This window comes from Artemia franciscana, chromosome 4, assembly GCF_032884065.1.
Source record: "Artemia franciscana chromosome 4, ASM3288406v1, whole genome shotgun sequence".
Classification (NCBI taxonomy): domain Eukaryota; kingdom Metazoa; phylum Arthropoda; class Branchiopoda; order Anostraca; family Artemiidae; genus Artemia; species Artemia franciscana.
In genome coordinates this window covers 50,281,376-50,294,449 of record NC_088866.1, presented here as the reverse complement: position 1 = coordinate 50,294,449, position 13,074 = coordinate 50,281,376, and the positions used below count along the sequence as shown (strand labels likewise).

Below are 13,074 nucleotides of genomic sequence, written 5' to 3'. Positions count from 1 at the left end.
TGTATTATAAAGTTTTACATATTAATGCTTTATCTATTCTTCACATATTTCAATGCCCCCCTCCCCTTATAAAACTGTGCTGCTTCCTTTTGATTCTGCTCATTCATAGTTTTATGCAACTCAAACATGGTTCATGTTTTTCAATTAATGGACTTTTTATTTAGTTGTATTTTATTAACAGTTTATTATTATTATTAATTACTATTCAATTTAATTACAAGTTCTAGTGTTTATTAACAAACATAATTATAATTTAAATGTTTAAAGTAATCAACCAATCAGCCTTATTTTTATAGAAATGTCAAATATCATAAAAAAATCAATTGACAATATTGCGCTTTAATTCAATGCTGACGTCAGTTGAATGACGTTTTGTATTTAAAGGATGCAAACATCCATATCGACCATAGTGGTTTCTCTATGAATTGTTAAGCAAGCAAAAATATTACCCGGGTATCTATACCTTAAAGGCTTTCATAACGATTTGTTGTCTTGGGTATGCAAAGTGTATTGTCAGTATTCAGTTAAAATATACAGGTGAATACTATTATTGATACATTTAGGATTACTGGCTAAGTTAAAAAGTCCCCCCACCCAAAAAAAAATCTAAGAGTTATAAATGGGCTATTAGAAAGTTTGAAGTTTTATTTCTGGTAAAAGGATGCTTGGTAATTTTCATTTGGTAAGAACGTTTGTATATATTTTGAGAGAGATATTTGAGAGAGAGAGAGAGAGAGAGAGAGAGAGAGAGAGAGAGAGAGAGAGAGAGAGAGAGAGAGAGAGAGAGAGAGAGAGAGAGAGAGAAAGAGAGAGACAGAGAGATCAGAGATCGGTAAGACTTCTGCTTATTTGTCCCACCAACTTTCATCCCAACCCCTCCAATCTAAGCGTTTTCCATGATTTAAGGTTCCCCCACCCCAAACTTCCCCCCAATGTCACCAGATCTGGTCGGGATTTAAAATAAGAGCTTTGAGACACAATATCCTTCTAAATATCAAACTTCATTAAGATCTGATCACCCATTTGTAAGTTACAAATACATCTTTCTAATTTTTTCAAATTAATATAACATAATAACCTTACCCAATTGTAAAAACGAATCATAATTTTGAGTGAAAAGCCCCTTAAAAGTTCAAAATCTGTATTACTCCTGTCAAAAGCCCTTTAAAGATAAGAGTTTACGGGTTTAAATACCTTCATTCTAGTCTTAACTATACCATAAAAGGTGATAATTGTTTCTCAATGCAGGTGAAGTAATTATGAGTAATTATGGAATATAGTAGCTTAAAAAACAGTGAAAAGTTGAATTTTTCTAAGGTAAGCAAGGATTTACACTTTTAATAGTAATATAGGATCAAATTTGACCAAAATATAAGCTGTAATGCACAAAAAACTGCGTTATATAGAGGAGGGGGAAGGGGTATAGTTAGGGATCTCAAAATAACTTCCTGGGATATACTTTAGCCTGTAGACACATCCCTGAAAGTTTCAATTCTCTAGCCCAACAACTTTCCAAGATAGCACGAAGTCAATTAACTAGAATTTTACCGGCCTTTTTGCTAGTCTGGAGGGGGATTCTGTAATTAATTTTGCCCCGGGCATCACCAGCCCTAGGAAAGGCTACTGATATGCTATATTTGGTCAATGTTGATATTACCTGAACAATTGTTTTGGGTCATGAAACTATTGTTAATAGATGCATTTTGACTTTTTGAACATCTTTTCTCTCTTGCAAAACTACCGCAAACTCATCTGTATGTACTCACCTATCTAAATGTATAACATGATTTCATATTATTGACTTACCAATAAAGTGGACATACCACTCGATGCATTTTTTTATGCTCTTTACGAATATAATAATCACTTCTATTGCAAATTCAAATTTAAGCACTTTTTGAGCTCTTAAGAATGACGAATTTTCAATTAAAGTATGAGTTGTCGGTCGTTTTCGACAAAATAATACTACATTTTCTTAGTGCCAAAATTATTAATAGTCATGTTAGATTAGGTCAAAAAGTGCTTAAATTTGAATTTGCGATAGAAGTGATTATCATATTCGTAAAGAGCGGACAAAAGGCATCGAGTGGTATGTTCCCTTTATTGGTAAGTCAATAATATGAACTCTGACACGTTTACCTGTGGAAGGGGGTAAACTGAGGTCTGGGAGAGGCAGTTACACTCTACTCCAAAGCAAATAACGCTCCCGCTCTATAGTCGTAATTCTAGACCTTTATCATGTTTTTCGAATGGAATACCGCATATGGGGACTCAGTAGGCTACAGCAATCTATTACTTATAAAAAAAAGTTTCAATTTTATCCAAATAGACGCGTCGTCACTCTGTGTGAGAGTGAAATTACTTACGAGCAAAATTATCCTATCCTGCTTATTTATTATATTTATTATTTATATTTATTTATTATTATATTGTATTTATTTATTATTTATTTATATTTATTTAGCATTATTTTATTTATTATTATTTATTATTTATTATTATTATTATTTATTATTGTTTATTTATTATTATTTATTTATTATATTTATTATTATTTATTTATTATATTTATTTATTATATTTATTATTATAAGCTTATTTATTTTCGCTGTTATTAATGGCTGGATAAAAATTTAAGCTGATACAATTTTATTATATTGACTAGGAAGTGTCTGAAAATAGTTCCTGTGTAACTCAAACCCCCGTTCAAGTAAACCCTCGTTTAACTCGATCCATTCAACCCAACTCTAATTCAACTGAAGCACCGTGCAATTCAACCCTCATTTAACTCGACCCCGTCAAACTAAATCCACACGCAATTTCATCCCCAATTTAATCCGGTACTTACGTGTTATCCCGACCACACTCAAAAAGTTAAGTTTTGTTAATCATAAAGAAATATACCTAGATATGATGAAAATACACTGGTTCAGTAACAAAATTATGTAAACTACAACAGAGAATCATGGAAAGCAGGCCACCCAAGAGCGTATTATATTAAGTATCTAACGTAACCAACTCTATATTAAATATTTAATCAAGATAAACCTGCATAGTAGTTTATCTTACTCTGGCTGAGCTGCTTATCCGAGAATGCACTCAGAATAGTGGTTTTAAACAGACTAACTTTTTTGAGTGTGGTCTGTGGTCTGGATACCACGTAAGTACGTTCAATCTAACCCCTGCAAGAGTTACGACTAATTTAGCTTGAATGAGGCATGATTTTCCTATGGTTGATCACATCTTAAGGAAATATGCTAATAAAATGACACTTCTGGTATCTTATGCTCTTTCCAAATATTGGGGTTGCTTTTCTGACAATGTACCCCCCCCCCTCTCGAGGTCTCAGATATAGCTATATAATTGCCTACACGAAAACCAAAAGAAAACATTACAACGATTAGATTATTACTTTTATTTGCATCATACTTATATACATATTTTAATTCACTTCTAATTATTTTTTATCTAACTATTGTGCTGAAATGTCAATGATTAACACTGATTAACACTGATTAACAATTAGACATCATGTATCATGGGATGCAAAATAGAAAACTGTATTACTATGGCCATCTGTTGGACCATCAGGACGAGAAGGGCGCGTTGTCAGAAAAGTGACCAAGACATTTAGAAAGAGCATAAACTAAGGAATCTAATGACAATATTTTTATTTTATCACTGTGTTTCCTTTAGATACGGTCAACCATATTAGATATGCAAAACAGGGCTGAGTTATAATCATTTTGAAATGGTTGGGTTGCGTGGGATTGAATTGAATGGGGGCGGAATTGTATGGGGTTAAGGTGGAAGTGGGGTTTGTTTTAAACGGGGCTAGACGGTTAAACGGGGACTGAGTTGAACAAAAGCTAATTTAAATGGGTTGAGTTGAACGGGGTAAGTTATACACCCACCTTCAAAAGTAGTGTAAAAAATCTTTAATCGTGTTTTCCTTGGGAGAAATTTCAAACAATAGGACAGTTTCCTTCACAGGCCGTGAAATGGTTAGTTTGCTTTTTGTCTCTGAGCAGGGGATTATTAATATCGAGAAATGATGATAGAAGGTAATAAGCTTACCTAAGCTATGGATGTCAGGTGATTGATTTTTCTTCTAACGATAATTTCGACAGGACCTGTGCCTGTCATCATCAGGTTAATTCAAATTTCTTGCCGGAAAGTAAACCTGATGATGACAGGCACAGGTCCTGTCGAAATGCATTTTTTTCATCTAACATCTAAGAACAAGAATTATATTACATCAAGTTTTCCTTCGGTAAGATACCATTGTAAGGCACCTCTGTTAATTATCTTACATTACCTTAAATCGCATGTCCAGCAAGATAACGTGGTGTTGAACCTCCTGTGGAAAATATCACTGGTGGTGTTTTTAGGTTATGATCTGACGTCCCAGTTCAGACTCTATTCAGGGCTGGATATAGGGCAATTCGACCGATCGGGTCCCACATTTGAAAAAGTCCCGTATTACTATTAAAATGAAAAAAAAAATGAAGCAAATTGCTTTTGATTGAGTGAGAGGCAATTCTGACATTAAACCTCCCTTATTAGGATTGTATAAAAATGATGTTAGTTTGTTTTGGTAATGGATAAATGATTTGTTACTCAAATGATTAAAAATATGTCTATTTTAAACGTTTTGCCTAGGTTTGTCAACCCTAGTGATTTTGATTTATCATTAACGACTATCCAATCCTAGGGACTCTTTCTTTAAATGACATAATTTTCTCACTATTTTCCAAAATTTTTGTCTCAATGAATTATAACCCGTCAAAAACCAGACAGAGATCGTCGAAATATAAACCTTTCTTACTATGCAAACAGTTTGGGGTAACGAACAGTAAGTAAGGTGCAACCCGGCTGAATAGTAACTGAAACTCTAAAAAATGGAATTTTGATATCAATAGATGCAAAAAAAAAGAATTGGATTTTAATCTAATTTTAAATATAGAAGTTTCATCAAGTTTAGTTTTAACCATCAAAAGTTACGAGCCGGAGAAAATTTACCTTATTTTCGAGAAAAGGGGGAAACACCCCCTAAAAATCATAGAGTCGTAATAGATATTGCACCACAAGATTCAGCATATCAGATTACCTTAGTGTATAGGTTTGAAGCTCCTATCAGCAAAAATATGGAAATATGTATTTTTTGCCGGAAGAAAGATCTCAGATGCGTGTTAATTTGTTGTTTTTTTTTCCCAGGGGAGATCGTATTGGCCCAATGGTCCTAGAATGTCAAGAGAGGGCTCACTTGAATAAAAATTAAAAGTTCTGGTGCCCTTTTTAAGGAACAAAAAAAACTGGAGGGCAACAAGGCCTCCTCCAACGCTCATTTTTCACTAAGTCACCGGACTAAAATTTTGAGATAGGCATTGTGTTCAGGATAGTCGAAAAATTTAATAATTATGTCTTTCAGGATGAGTTAATCCCCCACAGTCCCCAGTTCGCTTCAAGTTACAAACTTTGACTATTGTTCAAACAGTTCGTGGTAACGAACTGTAGTAAGGAACGACCCGGCTCAATAGTAACCAAAACTCTAAAAAATTGAATTTTGATACCAATACCTACATCAAAAGAATCGCATTTTAATGCTGATTTTAAATATATAAGTTTCATCAAGTTTAGTCTTACCCATCAAAAGTTATGAAAATTTGCGTTGTTTTAGAAAATAGGGGGAAACACCCCCTAGAAGTCATAGAATCTTAACGAAAATCACACCATCAGATTCAGCGTATCAGAGAACCCTATCGTAGAAGTTTCAAGCTCCTATCTACAAAACTGTGGAATTTTGTATTTTTTGCCAGAAGGCAGATCACGGATGCGTGTTTATTTGGTTTTTTTTTTTTGGTTTTTTTTTCCAGGGGTGATCGTATTGACCCAGTCCTAGAATGTTGCAAGAGGGCTCATTCTAACGGAAATGAAAAGTTCTAGTGCCCTTTTTAAGTGACCAAAAAATTGGAGAGCACCTAGGCCCCCTCCCACGCTAATTATTTTACCAAATTCAACGGATCAAAATTCTAAGATAGCCATTTTATTCAGCGTAGTAGAAAAACTTTATAACTATGTCTTTGGGGACGACTTACTCCCCCACAGTCCCCATGGGAGGGGCAACAAGTTACAAACTTTGACCAATGCTTACATATAGTAATGGTTATTGGGAAGTGTACAAGCGTTTTCAGGAGGATTTTTTTGGTTGGGGGAGGGGTTGAGAAGAGGGGGATATGCTGGGGGAACTTTCCATCGATAATTTGTCATGGGAGAAGAAAATCTCCATGAAGGGAGCGCAGGATTTACTAGCATTATTTAAAAACACAATGAAAAAATAAATATGAAAATGTTCTTTCAGCTGGAAGTAAGGAACAGCATTAAAACTTAAAACAAACAGAAATTATTACCCATTTGAGGGGCTCACCTCCTCCTAATACCTCGCTCTTTACGTTAAACTATTTTTAGTAATTTCAACTATTTATTCTACGGCTTTTGTGATTCTGGGGTCATTCTTAATGAATTGGGACAAAATTTAAGCTTTAGTGTAAAAAGCGAGGATCTGACAAGGGGGCAAACCCCCTCATATATGTAATAAAAATATGAGAATACAAAAGTTCTTTACGTAAGCTAATTTATAAGTTACGTAAATCTTTTACTAATAAAAATATTCGTAAAAAATTAAAAGTTCTAGTTGCCTTTTTAATTAACCATAAAATCGGAGGGCAACTAGGCTTCCTCCCCCGCTCTTTTTTTCTCAAAATCATTCGACCAAAATTATGAGAAAGCCATTTAGCCAAAAAAAAAAGATGCAAATTTCGTTTTAATTATTCCTCTACGGAGAGCCAAAATCAAAACATGCATTAATTCAAAAACGTTCAGAAATTAAATAAAAAAAAAGTTTTTTTAACTGAAAGTAAGGAGCGACATTAAAACTTAAAACGAACAGAAATTACTTCGTATATGAAAGAGGCTGCTTCCTCATCAACGCCCCGCTCTTTACGCTGAAGTTTTTTACTGTTTTAAAAAGAAGAATTGAGAGACAGAGTCAAACTTTAGCGTAAAGAGCGGGGCGTTGATGAGGAAGCAGCCTCTTTCATATACGAAGTAATTTCTGTTCGTTTTAAGTTTTAATGTCGCTCCTTACTTTCAGTTAAAAAAAACTTGTTTTTTTTATTTAATTACATATAGTAATGGTTATTGGGAAGTTTAGAGTCGTTCTCTGGGGGAATTTTTCTGATGAGGGAGGGGGTTTGGGGAATCGACTATAACGTGGAAGGATCTTTTCATGGAAGAATTTTATGGGGCAAGAAAATATCCATGAACGGGGTGCTGGGTAGTCCATCGTTATTTAAAAAACAAAAAAAAACATTTTTTTTTCAACTCAAAATAAGGAGTAACATTAAAATTTAAGATGAACAGAAATTATCGTGTATATGAAGGGGTTCGTCCCCTCCTCAATCCCTCCCTCTTTACGTTAAAGTATTTTAGTAATTTCAAAAGAGATATTTATTCTAATTAAACAGCATTTGTGATTCAGGGATCATTCTCAAAGAATCGAAACAAAAATTCGAACTTTAGCGTAAAGAGCCAGGTAATGACGAGGGTGCGAACCCTGCTATTACATATATGAGGGAGTTTGTCCCCTCGTCAATACCTCGCTCTTTACGCTTAAATTCGAAATTTGTTAAATAATGGACGATACGAACAATAATTTGCTTGTGTTATTTTTCAGCCAATTTTGGCATTTAATTTTATCTCAAGCAGCTTAGTACGCGGTAACAATGAATACGAGCTCAAAATATTACGTATTTGAGGGGAGGGGGTGTATCTCCTAAATAGGTTGCTGTTACGCTGAAGTTTTTTTTTAACTTCTAAAAGAGGTTATTATTCTAATTAAAGCTTTTGTGATTCAGGAGTAATTCTTAAATAACTGGAACAAAAATCAAACTTAGTTTATTATAAGGTTATGCTTAGTTATATAAAAAGTTAAAATTAATATGTAAGTTTTGTTTTAATTATTCATGTACGATGAACCAAATTCAAAACCTGCATTAATTCAAAAACGTTCCGAAATTAAATAAAAACAAGTTTTTTTTCCTAAAAGTTAACTAAAAGTAAAAGAAATTAAAACTTAAAACGAACAGAAATTATTCCGCATATGAAAGGGACTGTCCCCTCCTCAACGCCCCACTCTTTGCGCTGAAATTTGACTCTTTCTCAAAACTCTACTTTATAAAACAATAAAAAACTTTAACGTAAAGAGCGGGGTTTTGAGGAGGAGACAGCTCGCTCTTTACAACTCTGAGTGAGTTATTGAGGTTTAATTCCTTCTTCTTTTCTCTTTCTATTGTTAAAGGAGATAAAACAAGTTGACTCCCTGTCTCCTTTGTATAAAATTTATTCATATCGTTTCTTGTTTAATAAAATTCAGTCAAGTCTTTACGTTAAAGTTTTTTTTTAAGTACTTTCATAAGAACTATTTATTCTAATTAGCCCCTTTGTAATTCAGGGGTCATTCTTAAAGTATTATAATAGAATCCGAACTCTAGCGTAAAGAGCGAGGTTACGACGAGGGGACAAACCCCCTCACATATTTGACAAAAATATACGAATATAGAAGTTCGTTACGTAAGTTAATTGGCAAGTTACGTATATTTATTACTCATAAAAACGTTCTTTAATAAAATTAAAAGTTCCGGTTCACTTTTTAAGTAACCAAAAAAATTGTAGGGCAACGAGGCCCCCCGCCCCTTTTTCCCTTAAAATAGTCCGATCAAAATTTTAAGAAACCCATTTAGTCAAAAAAAGTAAAATTAATATGCAAGTTTGTTTTAATTATTAATGTAGGCCTACGATGAGTGAAAAATCAAAACCTGCATTAATTCAGAAACGCTATTTTTTAACTGAAAATAAGGAGCGACAATAAAACTTAATATGAAAAGAAATTATTCCGTAGATGAAAGGGGCTGTGCCCTCGTTATCACCTCGCTCTTTGTGCTAAAGTTTGACTCTTTCTTACTGCTTTTTCTTTTTAAAAGAATATAAAACTTTAGCGTAAAGAGCGAGGATTTGGCGAGGGGACAGCCCCTTTCAGATGCAGAATATTTTCTGTTTGTCAACGCCTCACTCTTTGCGCTAAAGTTTGACTCTCTCTCAACTCTACTTTTTAAAACAATAAAAACTTTAGCGTAAAGAGCGAGGCATTGACGAGTGGATAGCCCCTTTCATATGTGGAATAATTTCTGTTCGTTTTAAGTTTTAATGTCGCTCCTTACTTTCAGTTAAAAAACTTACTATTTTGAAGTCAATTAGTAAAAGCATTATGTTCAGAACTTTATACCATTTATTCAATATCATTAAATTTAATAAAAATTTATTGAATATCATCTATATATAAAAAAGTAGTGTCTGTCTGTCTGTTACACTATCTTTATCGTTACACTGTCTGTCTGTCCCTAAGTATGACGCCAATATAAAAAAAACTTAAAAAACAAGAGCTAAGAGCTCATATGGCACTTTTGACGAGACGCGAAGAGCTAAGAGCCAAGAGATCATATGGTATGAGCTCTAACAAAATTCTATGAACCAATAGATTGATTTAAAAAGGAAAATAAGAGGCTTAATGCTGGTCAGGATTTAAAATAAGAGCTCTGAGTCACGATGTCCTTCTAAATATCAAAATTCATTAAGATCCGATCACCCACTCGCAAGTTATAAATACCTAATTTTTTCTAATTTTTCCTCTTCCTCTAGCCCCCCAGATGGTCGAATCTGGGAAAACGACTTTATCAAGTCAAATTGTGCAGCTCCCTGACACGCCTATCAATTTTCATCGTCCTAGCACGTCCAGAAGCACCAAACTCGCCAATTCACTGAACCCCTCCCCCCAACTCCCCCAAAGAGAGCAAATCCAGTACGATTCTGTCAATCACGTATCAAGGACATTGGTTTATTCTATCCACCAAGCTTCATCCCGATTCCTACACTCCAAGTGTTTTTCCAAGGTTTCCCCCTCCAACTCCCCCCAATGCCAAACGATCTGGTCGGGATTCGAAATAAGAGCTCTGAGACATGAATTCTTTCTAAAAATCAAGTTTGATTAAGATCCGATCATCTATTCGTAAGATAAAAATACCCCAATTTTCACATTTTCCAAGAATTAGGGTTTCCCCCTCCAACTCCCCCCAACGTCACAGGATCTGGTCGGAATTTAAAATAAGAACTTTAGAGCACAAGATCCTTCTAAATATCAAATTTCATTAAGATCTGGTCATCCTTTCGTAAGTTACAAATACCTCAATTTTCAAAATTAACCCCCCCTCCAATTCCACCAAAGAGAGCAGATCCGGTCCGGTAATGTCAGTCACGTATCTTAGACAGGTTTTTATTCTTCCCATCCAGTTTCATCCTGATCTCACCGCTTTAAGTATTTTCTAAAATTTCCGCCCCCCCCCACAGCTGCCCCCCCCTAATTACGCTTGATCCGGTTGAGATTTAAAATAAGAGATCTGATTTACGAGGTCCTTCTAAATATGGAGTTTCATGAAGATCTGATCACTCCTTCGTAAGTTAAAAATACGTCATTTTTTCTTATTTTTCAGAATTAACCCCCTCCCCATTGATCGGATCCGTTCCAATTATGTAAATCACGTATGTAAGACTTCTGCTTATTTTTCCCACCAAGTTCCATCCCGATCCCTCCAATCTAAGCGTTTTCCATGATTTTAGGTTCCCCCACCCCAAACTTCCCCCAGCTTCACCAGATCCAGTCAGGATTTAAAATAAGAGCTTTGAGACACGATATCCTTCTAAATATCAAATTTCATTGAGATCCAATAACCCGTTCGTAAGTTAAAAATACCTCATTTTTTATAATTTTTCAGAATCAACCTCTCCCCCAACTACCCCAAAGAGAGCGGATCTGTTCCGGTTCTGTCAATCTTGTATCTAAGACTCGTGATTATTTTTTCCACCGAGTTTCATCCCGATCCCTTCACTCTAAGTGTTTTTCAAGTTTTAGGTTTCCCCCTCCCAACTCCCCCCCCCAACGTCACCAGATCTGGTTGGGTTTAAAATAAGAGCTCTGAGCCACGATATCCTTCTAAATATCAAATTTCATTGAGATCCGATCACCTGTTCGTAAGTTAAAAATACCTCATTTTTTCTAATTTTTCAGAAATAACCCCCCCCCACCTAACTATCCTTAAGAGAGCGGATCCGTTCCGTTTATTTCAATCATTTATCTAGCACTTGTGTTTATTTTTCCCATCAAGTTTCATCCCGATCCCTCCACTCTAAGTGTTTTCCAAGTTTTAGGTTCCCCCTCCCAGCCCCCAACGTCACCAGATCCGGTCGGGATTTAAAATAAAAGCTCTAAGACACGATATCCTTCTAAACATCAAATTTCATTGAGATCCGATCAACCGTTCGTAAGTTAAAAATACCTCATTTTTTCCAATTTTTCATAATTACTCCCCCCCCCCCCCAACTACCCCAAAGAGAACGGATCCGTTCCGATTATGTCAATCATGCATCTGGGACTTGTGCTTATTTTTTCCATCAAGTTTCATCTCGATCCCTCCACTCTAATTGTTTCCAAGATTTTAGGTTTCCCCCCTCCAACTCCCCCCAATGTCATCAGATCCGGTCGGGATTTAAAATAAGAGCTCTGAGACACAATATCATTCCAAACGTCAAATTTCATTAAGATCCCATCACCCATTCATAAGTTAAAAATACTTCATTTTTTCTATTTTTTTCGAATTAACCGGCCCCTCACTCCCCCCAGATGGTCAAATTGGGGAAACGACTATTTCTAATTTAAGCTGGTTCCGTCCCTGATACGCCTGCCAAATTTCATCGTCCTAGCTTACCTGGAAGTGCCTAAAGTAGCAAAACCGGGACCGACAGAATTGGCGATTGCTATATGTCACTTGGTTAATACCAAGTGCCATAAAAACTTAAAAGAATTAAAAAGAAACTAAAAAAAGGAAATAACTAAAAAAGAAAAAAAACCTAAAAAAGAAAAAAAACAAATATGACGTAAAAAAATTTGAAAAAAGGGAAAAAAACTGCAATAAAAGACAAAAATCAATAAATGACGTCATGTTCGCACGCGAGGCCAGGCTTGCGGCTAATAGAGATAGTAAAAAAAAGACGGCGTGTCATAATATTACAAAAGCAATGCGTGTATAATTATCCTACAATGTCACCAAAAAGGGAACACCAGAGTAACGCAAAACCATGCTTGTCAAAGAGAAAGGGCCAGATTAGGAATGTCCAATTTACGTCATCAATTCGATCCAAAAATGACATAGCGTTGCAGGGACCCAGAGCACAAGGGACAATGAGAATCCATATATAGAAGCCTGCCGCGTGCCCTCTGGGGCCCGCGGGTCCCGCTGGCAAAGCCGCCAGGACCCAGCACTGTCTGCGGTTAGAACACAAGGGACAATAAGGATCCATATATAGAAGCCTGCCGCGTGCCATGCTGGGGCCTGGCGGCGAAGATGCCGGGACCCAGCTAGTTATATATATTATCTACGTCTTTTTCGATAGAGAGAAAGTTAACTTGACTGTTGGATTGTGAGTTAATATTATTTGCTATTATGTTTAATTTTTACATGTCTAAAATTATTGGTGGATTTCGAGGAGGAAACTGTTTTATATTGAAAAGAGTATATTTTACATGACTATTATAAAATCAAAATATGGCACCTATGCAGAGAGAGGGGGGAGTCTCATGTCAAATTTGGAGATATTTCCATTACTGAACTATGAATTAATTGAGCCTACCACTTGATGCTTCTTTTGTGCTCTTTCTCAATAGAATAGTAATTGTTACTTGTGTATTATTCAAAACACACTCAATAAGTGAAGTTAGGTTCTTTCGTGAAACAAACTACGTTGCAGGTACATTTTAATTAAATATTTTAAATATAGAGGTGGTTAGGTTAGGTTAAGTTAGGCATTTGATATAATGCACTCCACCGAAGTCCCCCCCCCCCCTAGTGTGCGAAAATATAGTCCAAACTTTTGATAAAGCTAATGAATATAATTGCCTCTTTTTCA

The 13,074-nt window shown here is 35.3% G+C and overlaps 1 protein-coding gene across 2 annotated transcripts in view; it reads left to right on the top strand.

Annotated features, from left to right (window-relative positions):
* Positions 1–426: 426 nt before the first annotated feature.
* LOC136026545 (mucin-2-like) overlaps positions 427–13,074 on the top strand; it is a 101,238-nt gene continuing 88,590 nt past the window's right edge. Inside the window, exon 1 of one of the 2 annotated variants that reach the window (XM_065703230.1) lies at positions 427–537. The gene's annotated coding sequence lies outside the window, so the exon portion shown is untranslated. Of the gene's footprint in view, positions 683–13,074 lie in introns of both variants that reach the window. The other variant, XM_065703229.1, reaches the window with a different exon arrangement.